Source organism: Siphateles boraxobius, unplaced genomic scaffold (genome assembly GCF_051911475.1).
Source record: "Siphateles boraxobius isolate OS27281-9 unplaced genomic scaffold, OSU_SipBor_1 7, whole genome shotgun sequence".
NCBI classification, from domain to species: Eukaryota; Metazoa; Chordata; class Actinopteri; order Cypriniformes; family Leuciscidae; genus Siphateles; species Siphateles boraxobius.
The window spans coordinates 14,542,637-14,564,939 of record NW_027509197.1 but is presented as its reverse complement, the minus strand read 5'-3'; the positions used below and the strand labels follow the sequence as shown (position 1 = coordinate 14,564,939).

Sequence of the window (22,303 nt, the reverse complement as noted above, 5' to 3'; positions counted from 1 at the left end):
ATAATTGCCAATAAGTGGTCCAAATAAATTACTGATTTGGGTAACACTTTATTTTAAGGGGATGTAGTTACATTAAACTTACTCAAATACGTACTGAGTAATATTAAATAACTACATGTACTTATTATAGAGTAACAGTTAGGGTTTGGCTTAGGGTTAGTTACTTGTAATTATGCATAATACTGTTATTACAATAGTAAGTACGAGTACACATAGTAGCATGTCACCTTAACAATAAGTGTTACCCTGATTTATGTTCTGAACATTATAGAAGATAATACATTGTGCCTCAGAATGAATTTGTTTCCCAAAAAAAAGTGCATTTGTTGTATCACTGGTACAAAAAAGATAATTTAGCCTCAAGAAATCTCATGGAATAACATTTGCCGGAACTGGACAGACATATACTTGCAATACTGACAAGCTTTAAGATGTTTTCATCCTGCTTCCAAAGCATTTTGACACTAACATTACTTGCGGCACACAATAAGATCAAGAGCTCAAGGATGAAAAGCAATTAGACAATAAATGAGAATGTGGTGGAATGCAACCGCTCAAAATGATTATTCTCTGAGCATCAGGGAGCTCCGTTGAGTGTCTATGATCCTGAACTAATAGAGGTTATGAACACACAGGGCTTTACGCAATTTCCAGTGCATAAAGGTGACTTTTCCCCTGTGTCTTGACTGCTGAATTCAGTGTCAGTGGATGGATTGTAGGGCCTTTGGCTTAGGCCATGACATCCCTGAACCAATAAGAATCAATAAGCAACTTACTTCACAAGGCCCCGCAAAAGATCACGTCTACACCTGCCTTGCCATTAGCATGCCGACGTCTAGTGAAGGTAGTGGGGGAGTGATGCAATTGAAATGTGTGGAGCAGACTGCAGATCTAGTCATGCAGCTCTGCTCTCCAGGGTAATTGCTACCAAGACACCTAGCACAAAGAGATCCACACACAAATACAAGCAAACACTACTGTTCTGTTCCAAGGTCTAGTGAGCCACCAATGTACTGTCTACATAGAAGGCTACCTACTAATACAGCATTTTTACGATCATGGAACCTAATAAGTGACCAATTTGGACACTCTACATGGGCAGAAACACTAATAGCAACTCTCAATTGATATCATGAAGACTGCTAAGCTAACACTGCTAACTATATTTTAATACAGGAGCTTGGGGGTCAGCAGAAAGATTAGGAGAAAAGAAAAAAAAAAATGTTTTTTTTAAGGGTTCGAGCCATAGCCGTATGGGCAAGTGCTCCGACATGTGGTGCAGTTGCACTTCGGGCAGCCTGAGTTCGAATCCCGGCTAGAGGTCCGATCCTGGTCCAATTCCCCTCTCTCCTCTTTTGTCTAAATAAAGGCGAAATGTTATTATTATTATTTATTTTTTTGGAACTTAAAAGTTAACACGTTAACATTGAATATGTTTAACAATTTTTAACATGTTTTTTTTGGAATTAAAATTATTGTAAAAAAAATGCTTTACAAATAAACCTGGATTGAAAACGAACTCTGGTATTACTCTGATGGTGGGGAGAAAAAAATATACTTTGATACTTTGGCTTTCTAACAAAGTATAAATGGGGTCTTTATATTTGAAAATATATTTTGCAGCCTTTATATTTTCATTATTTTGTATGAAAAAAACTCATTTCAATTTCAATGTTTTTATTGATTTTTTGTATTAAAGGGACTATGTGTAGTTTTTTAGGTCAATATTCTAAAATCAATATTTTTATTCATAAATATGTCCTCAATGGTGTACAAATACCTCTGCCAATTATCTGACTTATCCTCGTAAACGAAGAATTTATTATCTTTATATACATGTGACGGGTAGGTCCACGGCGGCTTCCATGTCGTTCCGCCATAATGAAAAACTATAATAGCAGAGAGGGTCAAAAAGTACTAGGCCAACGCGTTTCAACAACGCGTTTTCGTTCAGAGCCAGCGTCACGTAACTGAAAACAGCAGAAATGGAGGAGCAGAGCAGTGAGAGGCGCTTGTCACTGCCCCATCAAGGCTGAAATGCACTGTTATATTTAATGGCATACATATGCCGAGCCACAGGAGAAGAAACCCTCGTCGCCAAAAAAGTCCAAAATTGAACGTAAAAGGAAACGTGACCAGAGATTACAAAAAACAAGAGTCAATGTAGGGATAGCTTTTTCCAGGTAATGCAGGAGAAAGATTTCAAAAGAGAGGTTGAAGTTGCCTGCTTTCTCCTCGACAGGTAGGCTAAGTCAATATTACTGTCTTATGACATGCTTTTTTTCATTGCTTGGTTGTGTACTTTATTATATAGACAGTAGAACATTTATAGTTAAAAGTTAAACAGGCTCTTTGATGAATAGCAGCAATTGAATAAAGTTGAGAAGGCGCTAAAAACAAGGTTTGTAAGTTTACTTTTTATGTAACCTAGAAATTCGATAAGAATATATTTTAATAGAGCATTTGATTGTTCTTGCATTGTTTGTCACAGCTTTTTGGTACATAACAGCTACCGTATTCGTTTGAATGCAAAATACAATTTCACCGCTAGATGGGAGAAATTCCTATGTCCCTTTAAATCAAATATCCCCATTTATAACATCAACAACTTTTCTCACCATGTCCATTTATATTTTCACTTAGCTCAGCACAATGCGTTCTGGGACTCCTTTTAGGTCTTATGCAATGCTGCCATACAGTTTGGCCAAAAAGAGATATCTTAGACACTTTAAATGCCATTCAAAAAGGTAGGCAAGACTTTTATGATTCCTTAAATGCTGTCTCCATAGGCTTCTTACTAGGTTCTCTCACGAGAGTATCTCTAGTACTGCGTAATATCTTACGCTATGGGGAAAACCTCTTTTCCACGAGATACTGAAGCCAAAAATTATCCTTAATTTTGAATTAATGTAAAACGCTGTGCGGCAGCATGCAGACATAGGCAAGACGGCTCGCGCGCCTATTGGCTGCCCTGCGGCAACAGCAGCAGCCAATCGAGAGAGGCCCTGCGTGACACCATATCCAATGGGGGCATTTAGCGCCCATTTCGTCATGTCCTGCCAGAAAGGGCGTGGCCTCGTCCTATAAATATAGCTCGATTAGGCTGATACAACTGATTTTCATCTCTTCAGCGAAGCTCACGCATCGCTGGATCCAGAGTGAGAAGCGACACAAGCCTTCTGCGGGACGAGCCCTTGAACCTGAAGCCGCTGGCCTCACCTCATCACCTTCAGTCGCCGTGCCTGCTACGCTTTCCGGCGTATATATCCTTTACCTCTGCTGAGAGTGTTTGTTCGCCATTGCAACTCACACTTCTATATAACTCCTAAAAGAGCTAGCGTCTTTTTCAAGATGCCTTCTTCCTGTGGCCCGTGCCGAGCCCAATTCAGCGACGGGGACCGCCATGTGATCTGCGTTTCCTGCCTGGGTAAAGATCATGCGGCTCTCGCGCTCGCTGACGGCGGATGCCCTCACTGCGAGCTGAAGCCTATGGTGACTCTGAGGACTCGCCTGGCATCCTTCTCGGAGCCCGCACTTCTGCCCGCTGTGGTGCTGCGCTGTAAGAAGCGCCGTGCTCAGCGCACCCCTGAGCTCTCTCCTGCCCGCCAAAGCTCGCCGGTTCGCCCGCCAGCTTCGCCGGCATCGCTCGAGTCGCTCACCGATGGACAGCGGCCGCCGTCTGCCACCGCTTCCGTCATTGAGCTCGACAAACCAGCCGAGGCCTGTTCTATCCTGGCATCGGACAGCGAGGACTGGGCGAGCTCTGTGGACCTCCCCCCCGCTGCCCGCGAGACGTCTGAGAGACGAGCCGGCATTGAAAATGAGCTGATGCGTCTGCTCTCTCAAGCCGTCGACAACCTCGGCCTCGACTGGAAGGCGCCCGCGCAGCCTGCGCGCAACCGGCTGGATGGATGCTTCCTCAAGAAGGACACCGCCCCATCACAGTCGAGACCCGAGCCTTCCCTTCCTGAGCTTCACGAGGAAGTCGCGAAGTCTTGGAACGCCCCCTTCTCGGCCAGGATGCGTACCTCTGTCTCTGCAGCATTCTCCACTGTGGACGGTGCGAAAGATAGAGGGTACCTTTCTCTTCCTCCAGTGGAAGCAGCGGTAGCATCCCATCTCTGCCCGCCCTCTGCTGGACGGCGTGCTTTGACGGCGCTACCCTCGAAAGCCTGCCGAGTGACGTCAGCCATGCACGGTCGCGCTTACACCGCCGCCGGGCAAGCTGCGTCAGCGCTGCATACAATGGCTATATTGCAGATTTTCCAAGCTTCTCCGTAAAATGGACGAGGAACGACTCTATTGACCTCTACGAAGCGCTACGGACCTCGCTCTACGCGCTGCAAAAGCCGCTGCACAAGCCGATATAAAATGTCACAGGCAATTCTTGAGATTCGCCTTCGAGGGCCAGGCATACCAATACAAAGTCCTGCCGTTCGGCCTGTCCCTGGCGCCCCGTACATTTACGAAGTGCATGGACGCGGCTCTCGCACCCCTGAGACTCCAGGGCATGCGAATTTTGAACTACTTGGACGATTGGCTGATTCTAGCTCAATCACAATCAGAGCTCATAGAACACAGGACCACATTACTCGAGCATCTCGAGGATCTGGGTCTCACAGTCAATTGGGTGAAGAGTTCGCTGTCTCCCAGCCAGAAAATGTATTTTCTGGGAACAGTACTGGACTCGCTATCCATAACAGCGCGTCTGGAAATGATGGCAGTCGACAACGCGCTACGGCGCCTCTGTCCCTAGATAAAGGGTCACCAAGTCTTGGTCCGGTCGGACAACATGTCAGTGGTGGCATACATAAATCACCAGGGCGGCATCAGGTCCCGAAACTTATCCAGGCTAACGGAACGCCTCCTGGTCTGGGCTCAGCACAACCTGGTTTCACTGAGAGCGGCGCATGTGCCTGGTCACCTGAATCTGGGACCAGACAGACTGTCCAGAAACAATGTCGCAGCAGGGGAATGGTCGCTGCACCCGCAGGCGATCCGACTGCTGTGGGAGACATTCGGCAGAGCGCGGGTAGACCTGTTCGCGTCCCACGAGAACGCTCAATGTCCGAAATATTTCTCCAAAAGCAAGGATGCCCTGGCCCACGTCTGGCCCCGTTGTCTCCTCTATGCTTTCCCCCCTGTCTCGCTCCTGCCTCAAGTGCTGGAACGAATCAGGGAAAACGGATGCCCAGTGCTGCTTGTGGCTCCGCTCTGGACAAACCAGACTTGGTTCCCAGTCCTGATGCAGCTGACCAGCACTGCCCCGTGGCCAAAACCATTGAGGAAAGACCTCCTCTCTCAGGCCAGGCCGGAGGCTGAACCCTCCCAGACCTCCTTCAGTCCCGGTGTGGGACCTTTCTATGGTTTTGGAAGCCATGAAAGGTGCCCCGTTCTAGCCAATCCATTTGTCAGACATGAAGCATCTGTCTTTCAAAACGGTGTTTCTTTTGGCTCTCGCTTCAGTGAAGCGCATAGGGGACTTACAAACGCTTTCAGTAAGCGCGTCATGTATGGAGTTTGGGCCTAATGACTCAAAAGTCATACTCAAACCAAGGCACGGGTACGTGCCCAAATCTCTCAACACACCGTTCAGGGCCCAGGTTATTTCCCTGTGCGCCCTCCCGGTTCATGATGAGGAGAAGGATGCGAGTCTCCTTTGCCCCGTCAGGGCACTGAGAGCTTATGTGTCCCGCTCGTCTGTCTTCAGACAGACAGAGCAGCTCTTCGTTTTGTTTGGCGCACGCTCCAAAGGGACTGGCCACATCAAAACAGAGCCTATCCAGATGGATAGTCGACGCTAAAGCGCTGGCTTACACTTCTAATGGCCTGCAGTCTCCTTTGGGTGTCAGAGCGCACTCCACGAGAGGCGTGGCCTTATCGTGGGCGTGGTATAGTGGGATTACCCTGCAAGATATCTGTACGGCCGCGGGCTGGGCCTCGCGTCTACATTTATAAGGTTTTATAACCTAGAGGTTCCCGCCTTACAAGCCAAGCTTCTGTCAGTCTAGAATTCAGAGCTGTCTACCCCGCTGCGCCGGCCCAGATGCTGAGTTTTGCTTGTGCATCGCTCACTGATCGATAGAACAGCTCCATGGGTGTTGAATAACCCATACTATTACCCAGTTCAGGCTGAACACGTTCACCCTGTCTGCGTGAAACACTGTTAACATAATCAGCTCCCGTAGGATGCTATTTCATGGGGAATGATGCTTGCAGCCACTCTTCTCCGACTCTCTGTGAGTCTATGGTGATTGTGCATAGGGATGGGACGATTACCGGTTTCACTATAAACCACGATAAAATGTACTGACGGTTAGTAGTATCGTTAAAAATTCAGTTATCATTAAAACCGTGTTTGATTATCGCGATTTTAATAACTCACTATAAATCCTGTCCAGCCAGCAACAGTCTGACCCAGGCGCACAATGTTGGGGTTTTTCTTTTTATTCGAGAAGGAATGGCGGAAGGCAGTGACCGTGTTCGGGAGATTTTTCAGCCTTTTAAGAGGACCAAATCTGAGGTGTGGTCATGTTTTGGCATTTACAAAAATCCTGAGGGAAACTTAATCGAGAATGGTCACCCTGTCTGCAGAACATGCAAAAAAAAAAGTCGCTGTGATAGGCGTAAACACTTCAAATCTGCCAAGTCGTCTTGTGTGACCATCACTCACTGGTGTAGCGAACGCAAGGCAAGATAACTTTGATCTCAATACTAAAACTACGTCTGGGAAATAATTGGGCACAAAATGTTGTTTTGAGTTGAAATATTTTATCTCACTCATTTGTAATAAACTTGAAGCTTCCGCGAAGAAAAGTTTGCAGCAATAAAGGGCTTTGAGCCAAAGACGAACGAACAAGTTCAAACAAGACTATTAAGAGTGACATTTAAGAGATAATGTATATTCATTATATACTTATAACACCGATTTTTTTTTTTTACCACATAATTACGGGGACATATTGAATAGAGATTAATGTCTCTATTCTTACCTGTTAAATCCATTTTGTACAGCGTAAAAAACTCGTCCAGACAAGATGATCACAACAATATTATCAAACTCTGTAAACAATAAATCAACTCTGATTTCATTTTCAATACAATCAAAAACGGAGACGCAAGATGACAAGTTGTATTTGAATGAAATGAGAGCGCGCGTCCGTTGTGATACATGTATGTGCGTTGCTATTGACGACGGTCATTATAAGGAAAGAAATGCCACAGAATAGAATCTTACTTTAAAAAGTGCATAGAGCTGCTCGTTTTATTTGTTGATTCTCAGATATAAAACTTGTTGAAATGTTTTCAATGTGAGCATCAATTATTTTTTAACACTTTCAGCTTGTTTTAACAAAACCATGATAATATTGATAATCACGATAATTTCGGTCACTATAATCGTGATATGAAATTTTCATACCGTCCCATCCCTAATTGTGCACTATACGTACCCCGGGCTACTGCCCTTGGGACTTTGGTGTTGGATCCCAGTACGCACGGCGTGTTACAGTGTGTTCCCCATAGCGTAAGATATTACGCAGTACGAGAGATACTCTCGTAAGAGAACGAGATGATGCTTCAGTTCTACAACGTACTCGGTTACTAACGTAACCTCGGTTCTCTCTAGAGAGGGAACGAGTACTGCGTATGAGTACATTACATAGCGTAAGATATTACGCAGTACTCGTTCCCTCTCTAGAGAGAACCGAGGTTACGTTAGCTTCCGAGTACGTTGTAGAACTGAAGCATCATGCTTAAGGCAAGGCAAGTTTATTTATATAGCACATTTCAAACACTATGGTAATTCAAAGAGCTTTACACAGAAAGGAATTAAACTAATCACAAAATAAAAGCAAGGTAAATTAAAACAGTTACAAAATTAAAAGAGTAAAAAGATGATAAATACAAATGCTGTAAACTACACACACAATGCCTAAGGCTGTGTGTCACAAATCCATCATTTAAAAGAGGCTGACCTTCATTTTATGTCTCTGGGACTCCCCTGATCTGTTGGTCAGAGGGCATGATGGGAACTGGGTAACTCTGGCCACCATGACTGCAATCTTAATGTTGCTGTAGGCAGCACATCTCAGCCTAGATTGACACACGCCTACAGTACAGCTAGAGCGAAACCACCCCACGCCTCCAGATCCCTCTGCTATTAATTATCCAGGGCTGGCGACAGCGTGCCACTGGCCAGCCGCCAGCACGCTGGACAAACATGATCTATATATTGGGAAAAACTGATATCACCAAAATAATTCAAATGCAACCTCATGTGTTAACTGTAAAGAGCCAGATATTGCGCTGTCCTGCTTAATTTCAGTAGGAAATTGTGTTTGATAAAGTAATAGTGTAGGGAATTGTTGATGCATTAAAAGAACCAGTATTCAATGGTAGTATTCAATATAACAGTTAGTTCCGGTCCTTGAATTTGATTGGTGGAGCAGCATTCCAAAGTGCTGATACACAATCCAACAGCACTGGGACTTTCCACTGTTCTAGACAGACTGTATAACTAACAAATGCTGATATTAAAAGTATACTAGTTTACTATAGTAGTTCATCTAACAGGCTTGTGCAAAATTCAGAATTTCAGAATTGGCCTCCATTCAATTCATGAATTGGAATTTGAATTGAATTGACTCCGCCCCACAGGAAGTTGAATTTGAATTTGAATGACAGGAAGTGGAATTAAATTCATGGCAATTCAAAGAAATTCTACAGTCACACATAGGGTGACCACCATCAAACAAACCAAATGTGGGACGATGTGGGACATGTTACCAACACTAAAACATAACCTGAAACTGTTATATAATGTCCATTTTACTTAATAAAAACGTTTGTATTCTGCATTTCAGCTGATAAAAATACTTTGTTATTTAGCCCCTTCCAGACAACACAATTACATCACCAATGTAACATAACATGTCTTTATTTTTACTTTGCCATTTAAATTCAACATCACTGAGCAAGAGAGCAGGCATCATGCAGATCACTATTTTTTAAACATTACTGAATAAGTCCAACTAAAATCCAACAAAATAAATAATGAACAAATAAAATATAAAACAACATGAAATTAGTTTATTGACAGCTGTCACAGTCTTCGTCTGCACCAGTCTGTCTTTGTCTCTGCACTACACTTCCCAGCATCCCTCAAGTTTACACACCTGCCCGTCATCATCGTTGTCACCTGTGTCTTGTTAATCATCATCTGTTTCACCTGTCTTCACCTCGTTATTGTTCATCAGTCTCTGTATTTAGTTTGCTTCAGTTCAGTTTGTCTTGGTCCGTCGTCGTCTTTGTTTAGTTGTATGAACTGAAGTCCTGGTATGTTTCCCTTCATCTCTGTAAGCTAAATGTGAAAATAAAGCATCTAAATTGAGTTCCTTTCGTCCTCGTCTTCTGCATCCTGCACAACGCCTGACAGAACGACCGACCAAACAAAAGATGGACGAAGCGGGGCTGATCTTGTGCTCTCTCTACCAAAATGGCCGTACGATTGAATCTTACATTGAGGACTTTATTAAGTTTAGCCATCAAACCTCCCTTACCAATTAGCAGTTCATGGATCTATTTTGGAGTGGTTTGGATCCACAATTTTATGCACTGATTACACCCGGAGGTCCCGTTGAGACCATTGAACGGTATCTCAAGGCGATATTAAGATCCCTGTTCATGGTCAGTACCGTCCGTTCTAAGCCCTCTTCGCCGCTGGTCCCGTCCAGCACCAAGCCCTCTTCGCCGCTGGGCCCGTCCAGCACCGAGCCCTCTTCGCCGCTGGTCCCGTGCAGCACAGAGCCTTCTTCGCCGCTGGTCCCGTCCAGCACAGAGCCTTCGCCGCTGGTCCCGTCCAGCACAGAGCCTTCGCCGCTGGTCCCGTCCAGCACAGAGCCTTCGCCGCTGGTCCCGTCCAGCACAGAGCCTTCGCCGCTGGTCCCGTCCAGCACAGAGCCTTCGCCGCTGGTCCCGTCCAGCACAGAGCCTTCGCCGCTGGTCCCGTCCAGCACAGAGCCTTCGCCGCTGGTCCCGTCCAGCACAGAGCCTTCGCCGCTGGTCCCGTCCAGCACAGAGCCTTCGCCGCTGGTCCCGTCCAGCACAGAGCCTTCGCCGCTGGTCCCGTCCAGCACAGAGCCTTCGCCGCTGGTCCCGTCCAGCACAGAGCCTTCGCCGCTGGCCCCGTCCAGCACAGAGCCTTCGCCGCTGGTCCCGTCCAGCACAGAGCCTTCGCCGCTGGTCCCGTCCAGCACAGAGCCCGTAGATCCTGCGCCATAGCCCGTAGATCCTGCGCCAGAGCCCGTAGATCCTGCGCCAGAGCCCGTAGATCCTGCGCCAGAGCCCGTAGACCCTGCGCCATAGCCCGTAGACCCTGCGCCAGAGCCCGTAGACCCTGCGCCAGAGCCCGTAGACCCTGCGCCAGAGCCCGTAGACCCTGCGCCAGAGCCCGTAGACCCTGCGCCAGAGCCCGTAGACCCTGCGCCAGAGCCCGTAGACCCTGCGCCAGAGCCCGTAGACCCTGCGCCAGAGCCCGTAGACCCTGCGCCAGAGCCCGTAGACCCTGCGCCAGAGCCCGTAGACCCTGCGCCAGAGCCCGTAGACCCTGCGCCAGAGCCCGTAGACCCTGCGCCAGAGCCCGTAGACCCTGCGCCAGAGCCCGTAGACCCTGCGCCAGAGCCCGTAGATCACAGAGCCTTCACCGCTGATCCCGGTGAGATCCTTCGCCAGAGCCCGTAGACCCTGCGCCAGAGCCCGTAGACCCTGCGCCAGAGCCCGTAGACCCTGCGCCAGAGCCCGTAGACCCTGCGCCAGAGCCCGTAGACCCTGCGCCAGAGCCCGTAGACCCTGCGCCAGAGCCCGTAGACCCTGCGCCAGAGCCCGTAGACCCTGCGCCAGAGCCCGTGCCGCTGACGCCGTGCAGCCCAAAGACCCCTTCACCGCTGGTTCCGTCCAGCCCAGAGACCCCTTCACCTCTGGCGCCACCCCACTCACCCGTCACTCACCCCAAGTATTTTTTTTGGGGGGGGCAGTAGGCCCTCGCCGTGGGCGCACAAGAGCCCACGGTCACCCGAAGGGTCCTCACCGCCACGGCCGCCCAAAGGGTCCTCACCGCCACGGCCGCCCGAAGGTTCCTCACCGCCACGGCCGCCCGAAGGGTCCTCACCGACACGGTCGCCCGAAGGGTCCTCACCGACACGGTCGCCCGAAGGTCCGACTGCTCCGCCGTGGTCCCTCCCACAGCCTGCTTCGCCCTGGATGCCCGAGGGTCCAACAGCTCCACCCTGGACGCCGGAGGGTTCGTCTGCTGTTTAGTTTGCTTCAGTTCAGTTTGTCTTGGTCGGTCGTCGTCTTTGTTTAGTTGTATGAACTGAAGTCCTGGTATGTTTCCCTTCATCTCTGTAAGCTAAATGTGTAAATAAAGCATCTAAATTGAGTTCCTTTCGTCCTCGTCTTCTGCATCCTGCAAAACGCCTGACAATAGCCTTATATATTAAGAATATATTACACCAAACACTTTCATATTTTTTAGAAAGGATGTGAATTAAAAAACTACAGCAGGCAATAAATTGATAAATTCTGTTAAATAAAAATTTTATTTTACCGAATTATCCAATTGTTTTCTGACAGGGAACCCATGGAACGAATCACCGCTCAACATTTTGATTGACAACCCACTAGTGACCGTGTTTACTCCTTTCTTTTCAACCATTGGATATGATTTTAAAAACGGCTGTTGTATTTGTACTTCTGACGAAGCGCTGTTAAATATAGATGAAAAACTACGGCGTAAAAAGAATAAATAAAAGGCTTTCTTAAAAAGGCAAAAGAACGCATGTACATTTTCTTAATATGATAATTAAAAACAAACAAACTTATAAAAATGCGGGACATTTTCTCAATATGCGACGTGGGGGACAAGGGGTGAAAATGCTGTGCGGTACAACACAAAGCGTGACGGGTGGTCACCCTAGTCACACAACAGAAAGAATATGTTGAATCTCACATAGCCTACATTCAGCATTAGAAAGGTTACTTTGGAAATGTAATTGCTTACCCATTATAAATGTGGTTTGGATTATTTTATTTGGATTACTTTATCAATGTAAATTAATTTCCTTTTAGCCTAATTTGATTAGTAACTAATTAAATTACACATTTTACCTCAGTAATACAACTAAATACAATTACATTCATTTTGTAATTCAATAACATAATTTCATTAGTAAACTCACTCCTCAACCCTGCATACATTTTGTTCTTATATATATATATATATATATATATATATATATATATATATATATATATATATGAACAAATGTCCACCTAAAATTGTTTTTTTCTTTTCTTCTAAAGATTTACTAAAGTAATTCTGGGAGTCATGTTCTATCATGTTCTGAGTCATGTTCTATCATGTTCCACAAAATTACAATTACAATAAATCAAACTTAATTATTTTTTCTGTGACTAGAGCTTTTAACATTCATTGCTGGGGGAAAATATTTCCTGTTAATGTAATCTGTACAAGTAGTTCAAACTAATATCATTTATAGAATATGTAATGCAATCACTTCATTGTTAAACACTTCACTTAAAATATCTATATGAATTTCTTAGAATTTGTTTTGAATTGCAATTCTGCTTCCTTTAATTCAAATTCGAATTGTAATTCTAGATCCTGTTTTTGACATCAGTTCAAATTCAATTCAAATTCAAAAATTGAATTTGAATTTAGGAGTCATTCTCAATTCAACTCTGAATTGTGCACAAGCCTGACATCTAAAATAAAATAAATAAGTGAATCAATGAATAAATTGTTTTACATGCTTCTAAAAAGAAAGTGAATTAAGGCATAACAAAATGATAACGTACCGTAATAAAAAACTGCACAGTATTAATTACTAATGATTACATTTAACCATGTTGTAGAATTATTTGTGTTTTTTAAAGATTAACTTCAAGTGTTAGTGTTAGATGACAGCAAACAATCTGCAAAAAATATGAAACAAGATAAACAATGAATTTTACAATATTCTCTGATAATGAACTAAGTAACTAAATATATAATAGCCAACTAAATTGAGATAAGAAAAAAAAAATTTAGGCACCACATCATGGTGCACAACATGTTTTGGACAACATTATGATGCACAGTATGAAAAATGTATTCATTTTGAGCTTTGCTAAAGAATAAACATGATTTTAAAATTTTACTCTAAGTGGATAATCTATGTAAATGTAAGAATAGAGGACATGAAAACAAAACAAACAAATTAAATATAAAATATTGTCAAGGACACAGAGATAGATAGATGGCTATTTAAATCTAGCGGGTTTGATGTCTCGCAAATACAATGACGCTGATAGTGACGATTCTGTCTGTCTGACCAATCAGTGATCTACAGTGCTTCCACGTCACATTTTAGTATCGGTACGGTACGCTTGGAACCTCAACAGAGGTGGTACCATTTAAGCGAGCCGAAGCGAGCCGTACCGTACCGTACCATGCAGTGGAAAAGCTCCACAAGTGAGCCGTGCCCAGCCGAGCCGTACTGTACCATGCAGTGGAAAAGCGCCAAAGCGTGCCGTACCGAACCGAACCGTACCGTACCGTACCATGTAGTGGAAAAGCGCAGATAGATAGATAGATAGATAGATAGATAGATAGATAGATAGATAGATAGATAGATGGGTGGGTAGATAGATAGATAGATAGATGGGTGGGTAGATAGATAGATAGATAGATGGGTGGGTAGATAGATAGATAGATAGATAGATAGATAGATAGATAGATAGATAGATAGATAGATAGATAGATAGATAGATAGATAGATAGATAGATAGATAGATAGATAGATAGATAGATAGATAGATAGATAGATCATGCATCCCAAGTATCTATCCAAAAGTAAGTATTATGGCGATGAGTTCTGCACAAGCAAATACCATTCAGATTTTCTTCATAAAAGCCTTCAGGCTTCAGAGAAATTATCCCATCTCACAGATTTATGAGACAGCTGTGGGTAATATATCTTCACATCAGTAGGTTTCATTTAAAATGATAAAGCAATCTGTACCTTGTACGCACTACAGAGGCAGCAGCACATGTATAAGAGGCCATTAAAATGCACAGGAATCAGGCTGGTCAGTTCAGCTGTCATTGACAAATAGCTTTCCACATGCCTATTCCTTTCTTTTGTGTCAGCTAAAGCATCCATGCACAGATCCATTACAGAGAGATCTGAATATGTACGTACGTACGAAGCCTTCGTCTTCCTTTCATCACCGTAGGGTAACAAGCAAAGCTCTGATTCACAGACACACACACACACACACACACACACACACACACACACACACACACACACACACACACACACACACACACACACACACACACACACACACACAAAGGAGATTAAAAAAAGACCTTATGAGCAGCCTTTTTAGTTTGGATAAAAGCAAGTCTTTCAGTTCAAAGAGACATTCAAATGTCCTCTACTGGTCAACAACATCCTTCAGAAACACAATTAATCACCAGATTCTTTTTGGTTGCTCTGTTTCAGTTTCTACTTCAGGCCTCTTTAACACCAGAAATAAGCTCCCAGAAGACATACTGTGGACTCAAACTTCATCAAGAAACAGTGGGAAAAAGGGAAAACATGTCATTTCCTGGATTCTGATGAGACCACACTTTGTGTACTTATACTTCAACATGCTCCGATTGTAAAAGTCATCAGAAGTTTGGGAGAAGAAATACTAAGCTAAGAGTCGGCTACGTAATCACCATACTTTTCAAATAATATTGCAGGTTTTTCCAAGGCTGGTTTCAGGAGGAACTTCAGAAAGACGCAGACGGACTTGATAGATGTATAGTCCTGCCAAATAATATATTCACAGATAATGGCTGATGTTCTTTCTAAGTTTCTCTCTTGTCTTGTCCTCAGCTGCCTGCTGTGATTTTCAGATGAAGAACTGTGACGTTTAGGAGAAGCAAATAAGGAAGGAGAGCACGATCAGATGACTGATAGAGTGAAAAGTTCAATCGATAAACACTGGAGAAGGTGCGCAACACTGTTTGCACAGAAGACAGATGGAGAAAGCTGTTGAAACCTCATACGGGCTGAAATCATGTTCCAGGCCACCAGGGACACATCGTTTTTATCTGTGAGTGTGGGGGGTTGGTGTGGACTCTGGCTTTCCTGGCATTCCTCGCCCATTACCGACTCACAGAGGAACGCGTCTGCCAAGACCTTAAATGCTCTAATACATCTCAGCGATATGCTTGCAGAGATGTGTTCAGCATTTAATTCGAGTATTAATCAATTGCTTTCATCAACAGACAAATGAGACACTTTTATGTGTCATGGACAAACAATGGCGAAAAAACGGTTTCCACGTGAGGTGTATTTCAATGAAATTGCAGCATGCTTTTGTATTAAGATAGTGCGCTTAATCGAACACTGTCTTGTTTCATTGTTTCATGCTTTGTTGTAACTTCAATCACTCTGTATGTGCTTCAGCAAAAGGTGGAAACCAACTTGAACTTGAAGTTTTACCTTTACCAGAAGGATTGATAATCAATTAACAGACAAAGACAGAAGAAGCAGTTGATTTTACTTATAATAAAATTATATTGCTCAGAAGTTTCTCCTACAATACCTTAGGGGGGAAAATATAAATGAGCAAATTTTCACATACAGGTTAGAGCATAGAGCCATAAAAATAATGAATAACAGAATAACTCGGATAGTTTGGTCGTTTGTATCATAGATTAGAAATGTTTAAAAAAACTGAAAACTGAAGCAGAATGTAATAGATAACATGAATAAAAACCCTTTCAATTGTTCCAGAGTAAAAGACTTATTTTTAAATGATGGTAACTGTTAATAACATATTTTTTTCTTCAAAATATTTTATGAAACCAAACACCAAAGATCTATTCACAGAGAACTTAAAGAAATGTATAATTGTTCTATTTTAATATGTTTCCTGTGATGGCAAAGCTGAATTTTCAGCATCATTACTCCAGTCTTCTTCAGTATCAAATGATCCTTCAGAAATTATTCTAATATGCTGATTTGCTGCTCAAGAAACATTTCATTATCAATGTTAAAAAGTGTGTGAAAATAGAAAACATGTTTTGTAGAAACTGTATCCTTTCTGAATAGAAGTATTAATTATTTAACAAAAAACATACTCTCATGTTAAAAAGGAACATTATTTACTGTTTTTTTTTAAACTGGTTATTATTTTAAAAAGAAGGTTGGAAAACACTTGCAAAAATACTGTTTCTACACTAAGAAGGTTCTTTAAAGGTTCTTTAAACATAGTAACAGTTCTATTTAGTACCGTATCATCCTGAAGCACCCTTTATATGCTGAAATTGTTCTTTGTGTTAGAGTTTAGGGTTCTTTACGCCTTTTTGTTTTTTCAAATCTGCAACAGTCAAAGCCTCCTCATTACTGATTTTTTTGAGCTCAGCTATACAACTACAGATACCACACAGACTGTCAACATACTCTCACAACAGGTAAATTATTTCTTTCTTCAAATGTCTATAAATTATAACTTAAAAATTGTAACAATCATTTCCTAACAATCATGTTTTTTTTCTATTTTTTAGTTTAACAGAACATGTAAGTGTGAGCAGCTCTGTTCAGTTAAGGATACTCTTCTTCTCTTCTTCACAAAGTAAGTAACACAGATATGGAATCTGTGATCCATATTGTTTGATTTTTTTAATTATTACTTTATGCCTAAACATACATAGTCACAAAAACATTAAAGCTATACCATGACTTTATATCACCTTTTCATTTTAACATGGTAAAGGGCTCATTCTGTCCATTTTTGCTAATTTTGGCCTTCATGAACATGTTTTTACATAATCAAATGGAAGAGACACAATGTAACTCTAAATTGTGCATTTCAGATGCTGTCACGTATCATAACCTCATCATCTGCAGAGAGAAACTGCCACTCAGAATACACACATAATAAAGGACGTAAAGACATCATAGAGGATTGTGAAAATATTTCACTGAAACTTGGTCTTCCTTACATCTACATCGTGTTCAATGTCAATTGTTATTTATTAATGTATTCAGCTAACCTCTGTTGTTAGAGCACTGTAATTATTGCTACAATCTGCCATGTCAATAAAAAATAAAAGTACCTAATTGACACAACATGCTGTTTTGTTTTAATGTAAAACCCAAATAGAGGCAACACGATATAAGACCAGGCAGATAGAGGACTAAAAAAAAAACAATATTAATAAGTAATTCATAAAAAAAATAGTAATATTAATAATATGAAGACACTAATATACTACTATTAATGAAAAAAAATATTGTTGAAAAGGTTATTTATAACACCATTAAGGTTCTAGCACTTTCAAAGCATGGTTCTTTATGGAACCTTATAAAAAGCATTCTATTTAGCACCAAAAAGGGTTCTGCTATTGTTACAAGCCAAAAAACCCTAATTTGGTACTGTTTAGAACAAACTCAGAATGAACCAATGTTTCTAAACCCTGGTTTATATTGAAATCTCTGGGCTGTCATGGCAGACTTTGGTAATTTGGTGAAATTGAACGGAGCAGTAACATGTCAAAATTTGAACCTACAGTAGAAGAGAAAACCATGAGATTACAGGGTCTAGGAAAACTTCAGCAAAAGTCTTGATCTTGATTATTCTTTATTTCTACAGACTCTGATCTATACATTCTCTAAACTGCAAACAAGTTAAATTACCCAATGTGACTAAACTAGTCCATTTCCAGTATAACCACTGAAGCGATCTATGCCACAAATCACAATCTTCCACTATAGACAGCTTTGTTGACTATAAGGCAAGCGCTCTAGTTTTATACTGATGCTGGCTTTCTGTGTTAACGGGATGTTAGAGTGTTTCACAGTCAGTCTCTGTGTCTCAGCACAGTTAGGCCCTGAGCTCTCCATCCTATTTTTATGAATGATTCAAGCCTACAAATATGCATCAGTCCACACCTGCCATAACACTGCCTGATTCCCACACCTGAGATGGCTCCAGAAACGACTGCAAAAACGAGCAAGCAGCAATGAATACAAGCAGTGAGATACACCATTTCTCATTTTCAGCTTTAATTCACAGCTCCCATCAGATGGAAAACAAACGTCACAAACTGATGTATATCCACTAACTCTGAGAGACAGGAGAGCTCAGCTGTGCTTGGTTAATCACAGTTAGAGATGGCTGCAGGAGGGGAGGTATGTCTAGGTCTGGGATGGCTTAAAGTCTTGCAGATAGAGATGATCAAACGTCTGATGGTGGATGCTGATTAAGGCGAAATGCTGCCGCAGAACGGAGCTCTTTCTCCACATGCCATCACGTGTATAAATGAAATAGAAGACACACTGACATTACTTATGGAGTGTGCAGACCAAATGGTTCTATTTTCAGTGGCGAGCTGAATTTATTTATTCATTAGAGAAAGAGATCGTGTGAAAAAGATGACTAAAGGATCGACTCCAGTGCCTGTTTGTTGTCAGAGTTGCACATTTGCATCAAACTTGCAGTTTGTCTGCCACAAAACTAATTTGCATGTGAAAAAAAAACCTCCAAAAGTTTGCAGCATCTTCAATATTTTAAAGAGCAGAACTCCCATTATATCTCAACACAAACAGGACATGTGGGCTGTGCACAACTCTAGATGCTTCCATTTCAATGTGTCGACTTGACTAAATAACACAAAGCAAATACCCGTCTGATATTTTGATATAAAACTTTCAAGTATTGTCGTCTGGAGAAAATGGGCCAAAAGGAATGCAGGTAATAGATTGCAAGGCTTTCATCTGAATTCCTACATGAAGTATGAATAATACGTTCTCATCCTCTTCTCAAAGTAGGGCAGGTAAGCGTCAGTGAGTCATGGAAGTTCAAAGACATACTTCAACATCCAACTCTTGGGACTAAAATATAGCTAAAAAAACAACAACAGCTCACAATATATCTGTTGATCGGTTATTTTTTTGTAAATATTCAGCATTAATGCTCCATACATTGACAGTAACAACTAATGACAACCACAGTCCGCTTTGAAAAACACCCTGCAGTAGACACACACCTTCCCACACTGTTGTCTCCTTCACACAAAAAGGAATTGATCAGTCTAAGCACACCTCCTTGAACAAAAAGATGTGGGGCTGGGACCCTGGATTGAGCGAGAGCCGGCAGGCACAAAACAGCTTTTATTGTAGTCAGGAGAAAGATAAAACATGCCAACTGCGGCGAAAGTCAGCACAAATCCCACAGCTGTCATTTTTACTTCAAGATTGCAGCATCTGAACAGTGATTTACCTGGCCGTGGACCGGACCACCTTAACCGGCATTTCTCTGAGACCACACAAAGTGACTCCATTCATTTGGAGCACTCCTTTAGTTATAATTCATACACTCGAGAAGAGCAGATCTCAAAGCTAGGACTCTCTCCTCTCGTCTGATATCAAAGTTTCCGTAAAATAAGCTCCAAGCCGTGGCACTTGCATAAGAGCCTCCTCAGTTTCTCAGAGTGTACCAATATCAGGAGAAACTCGCATCTAACTCCCACAAAATGGAAAATCAGACACACTTTAATGAGCATTCAGGCATCCTCTACTAATCTACAGACAGCGATGTAACATGCAAGTCTTACCTATGCTGATGCTTCCAGCTGACAGCCTGCGAAAGCAAGCAGGAGCGCGAGAATGTGTGCGTTCGGGAGAGAGAGAGAAAGATAGCAACTACCGATGTGACAGCGCACAGCTCATTGCACTCTTTTCACTGAGGGTGCTTGAGCTTGCGGAGGTGGTCCCTCTCACTCCTGTGACATCTGCTTCTCTCTTTAAACTCATTGGCTAAGAGGAATGATTCCTATTTAGCCAGCCCTGCTCCCCTCAAGTAACCCCCTCCCCTTCCAAACAATCTCTCTCTCTCTCTCTCTCTCTCTCTCTCTCTCTCTCTCTCTCTCTCTCTCTCTCTCTCTCTCTCTCTCTCTCTCTCTCTCTTCTTTTCTTTTCCCTTCATGTGCTTTTCCTCATTTTCATCTAAACCCCGTTTCATCGCTGCTGTCAGAAGCCGTGGCACACGCTCGGTAGCCCCTCATTGAAGTGCAACACTATTGTTTTGGTCCCTTTTCACTGCCTGTCTGGATCCATAAGTGTCTTTTCACTGTCACACACTCTTTATGTTTCTATACGGTTCCTCCACAATGCCTTGAGATCCTTTCAACACTGACTTCTGAAAAGAGGTTTGTTTTCAAAGTGGAAATGGCATAGAATGTGGATTTAATTGTTCTAAAATGTTTTTGTGCACTCCAAACATCTTTTAAGTGTCTTTTTGAAGCATTGTAATTTATTTGTGCCTGCTGAAATTGTAAATTACCACACAAACTACACTAACAGGAATATTTATGAAGGCACAGATGCACAAGTGGTGACATTTTAATGTGAGGTGTATTTATTTTTAATGGAGCTGACAGCTCACAAGATCTTTCGATGAGAAGTCCTGAGCATTAGCTCGACAGGACATGCATTAAATTCACTGTACATTAGATGTGCATTAACCTCGATGGACATTATACGCCATTGAGAAGCATTTTCAGTTTCAGTGTAACAATATAGTTCAGTTTGTGGTTAATAATGATTCAATGCATGAAACAATTATAAATAATTGCATTATTGAGGCATTACCAAGACGTTCGATCCTCATTAAGATACTGACATCAAATTTATTGTAAAAACAATTATGCTAGTAAACTTTTTTGTGTGGGGGAAATGAACTGACATTTAATGCACGGTTAATAAATGATAGTTTAGGCCTGGCTTTCAATACTGTAATATTGAATGGCTTTAATGACTCATTTTAGAAAAATGAAAAAAATAATGGTGGAAAAAAGTGAAAAAAAGATGCCATTAAAAATATATAAAAACACTAGGTGGCGGTATAACATTAATAAAACATAAAAAGGGCTATGACCACCTAACCGTTAGTCCGATTGACTTGAAAATCGGTATGCAGTGTCTTGGTCCAAGGCCCCATGTATGTATATAAGGACATTGGCGTATCTCAAAAAACATGGCCGCCATCGGCGAATGAATTTGCGCACCTATTAGACAACGTTAACGGAGGTCGATCAGCATGAAACTCGTTGGGCATGTTTAACTCATGGCTCAAGAGGTCTGTAAGAGTTTTGAAAGAAATCGGCCACTAGTTGGCGCTAACGAGTTTTACGGCTCTGTAATCACGTGGTGTTGCACACATCCCCACAATATGCATATCATTTGACAGATCTCCTCGTGCTGAACAACTTTGCCTCTTGAACCATTGCTGTCAATCAAATCGTTCATTAAATATTCACGAATATGTTAAAACCTGCTTTTGCGAACTAGTCCCTGGTTTTTCGCCCTATCGGAACCAGACCAGTCTACGACAATTCTCTGGACTCTCTAGATCAATAATTATTGAAAAAAAGTTTAACTTTGTCCTTTGGTTTGCTATGACAGGGTCATTTAGAAAATGGGCGTGACAAAATACACTCAAAAGCCTATAAATCATAAATAAAAAATTAGAACTTCAAAAAAATTGATGAGCATATGTGTCATAACAATGTGAAGAAGCATGCAAAGTTTCATGAAGATCGGACCATAGGTGGCGCTATAACTGTTAAAAAGCTTTAAAACCATATATTTCCTATGGTAAATTGCCTGTATTGGCTGTAAATGCTATTTTCCATCTATGATCATATAATTTTCAAATCATAATGTTTAAAACCAGTCAGTACAATTCTCTGGACTCTCTAGATCAATAATTATCAAAAAAGGTATAACTTCTTCATTTGGATGGCTATAATAGGGTGTATAACAGCCAATAAGTGATATTTTACTGCCCCCTGCTGTCATTTCATCATACTACTCCCTAATATTGTTATATATACTTCATATTTAGACTTTATAAAATCATTATTTTAACATTTACAATCACATTTTGTTAAAATTCATGTATTATTCACGATTGTGTCACAGGAAGGCTGAAAACGAAAGTATAACGTTAGGCCACGCCCTCCCAGTACAAATTCACTCATAACTCGGAAACTCCCTGCGCGCTCAAATTTGGATGGTACGGTCCTCTATTGGGCCTTAATCGAACACTATCGTCGCGGGCCTCGGGAGCGCCCCCTCCCCCCGCGGATCGCTAATTCGAGAGACCACCGAATTTGAACGACTGTAACTCCCGACCTAGACCACCTAGATTCTTGTGGGATAGCTCGTTGGAAAGG

The 22,303-nt window shown here is 42.2% G+C and overlaps 1 protein-coding gene across 3 annotated transcripts in view; it reads right to left on the bottom strand.

Annotated features, from left to right (window-relative positions):
• thsd7ba (thrombospondin, type I, domain containing 7Ba) overlaps window positions 1-19,878 on the bottom strand; it is a 300,618-nt gene extending 280,740 nt beyond the window's left edge. For 2 of the 3 annotated variants that reach the window (XM_077216171.1, XM_077216172.1), the window contains exon 1: window positions 19,682-19,779. The gene's annotated coding sequence lies outside the window, so the exon portion shown is untranslated. Of the gene's footprint in view, window positions 1-19,681 lie in introns of all 3 variants that reach the window. The other variant, XM_077216170.1, reaches the window with a different exon arrangement.
• Between the last annotated feature and the right edge of the window lie 2,425 nt (window positions 19,879-22,303).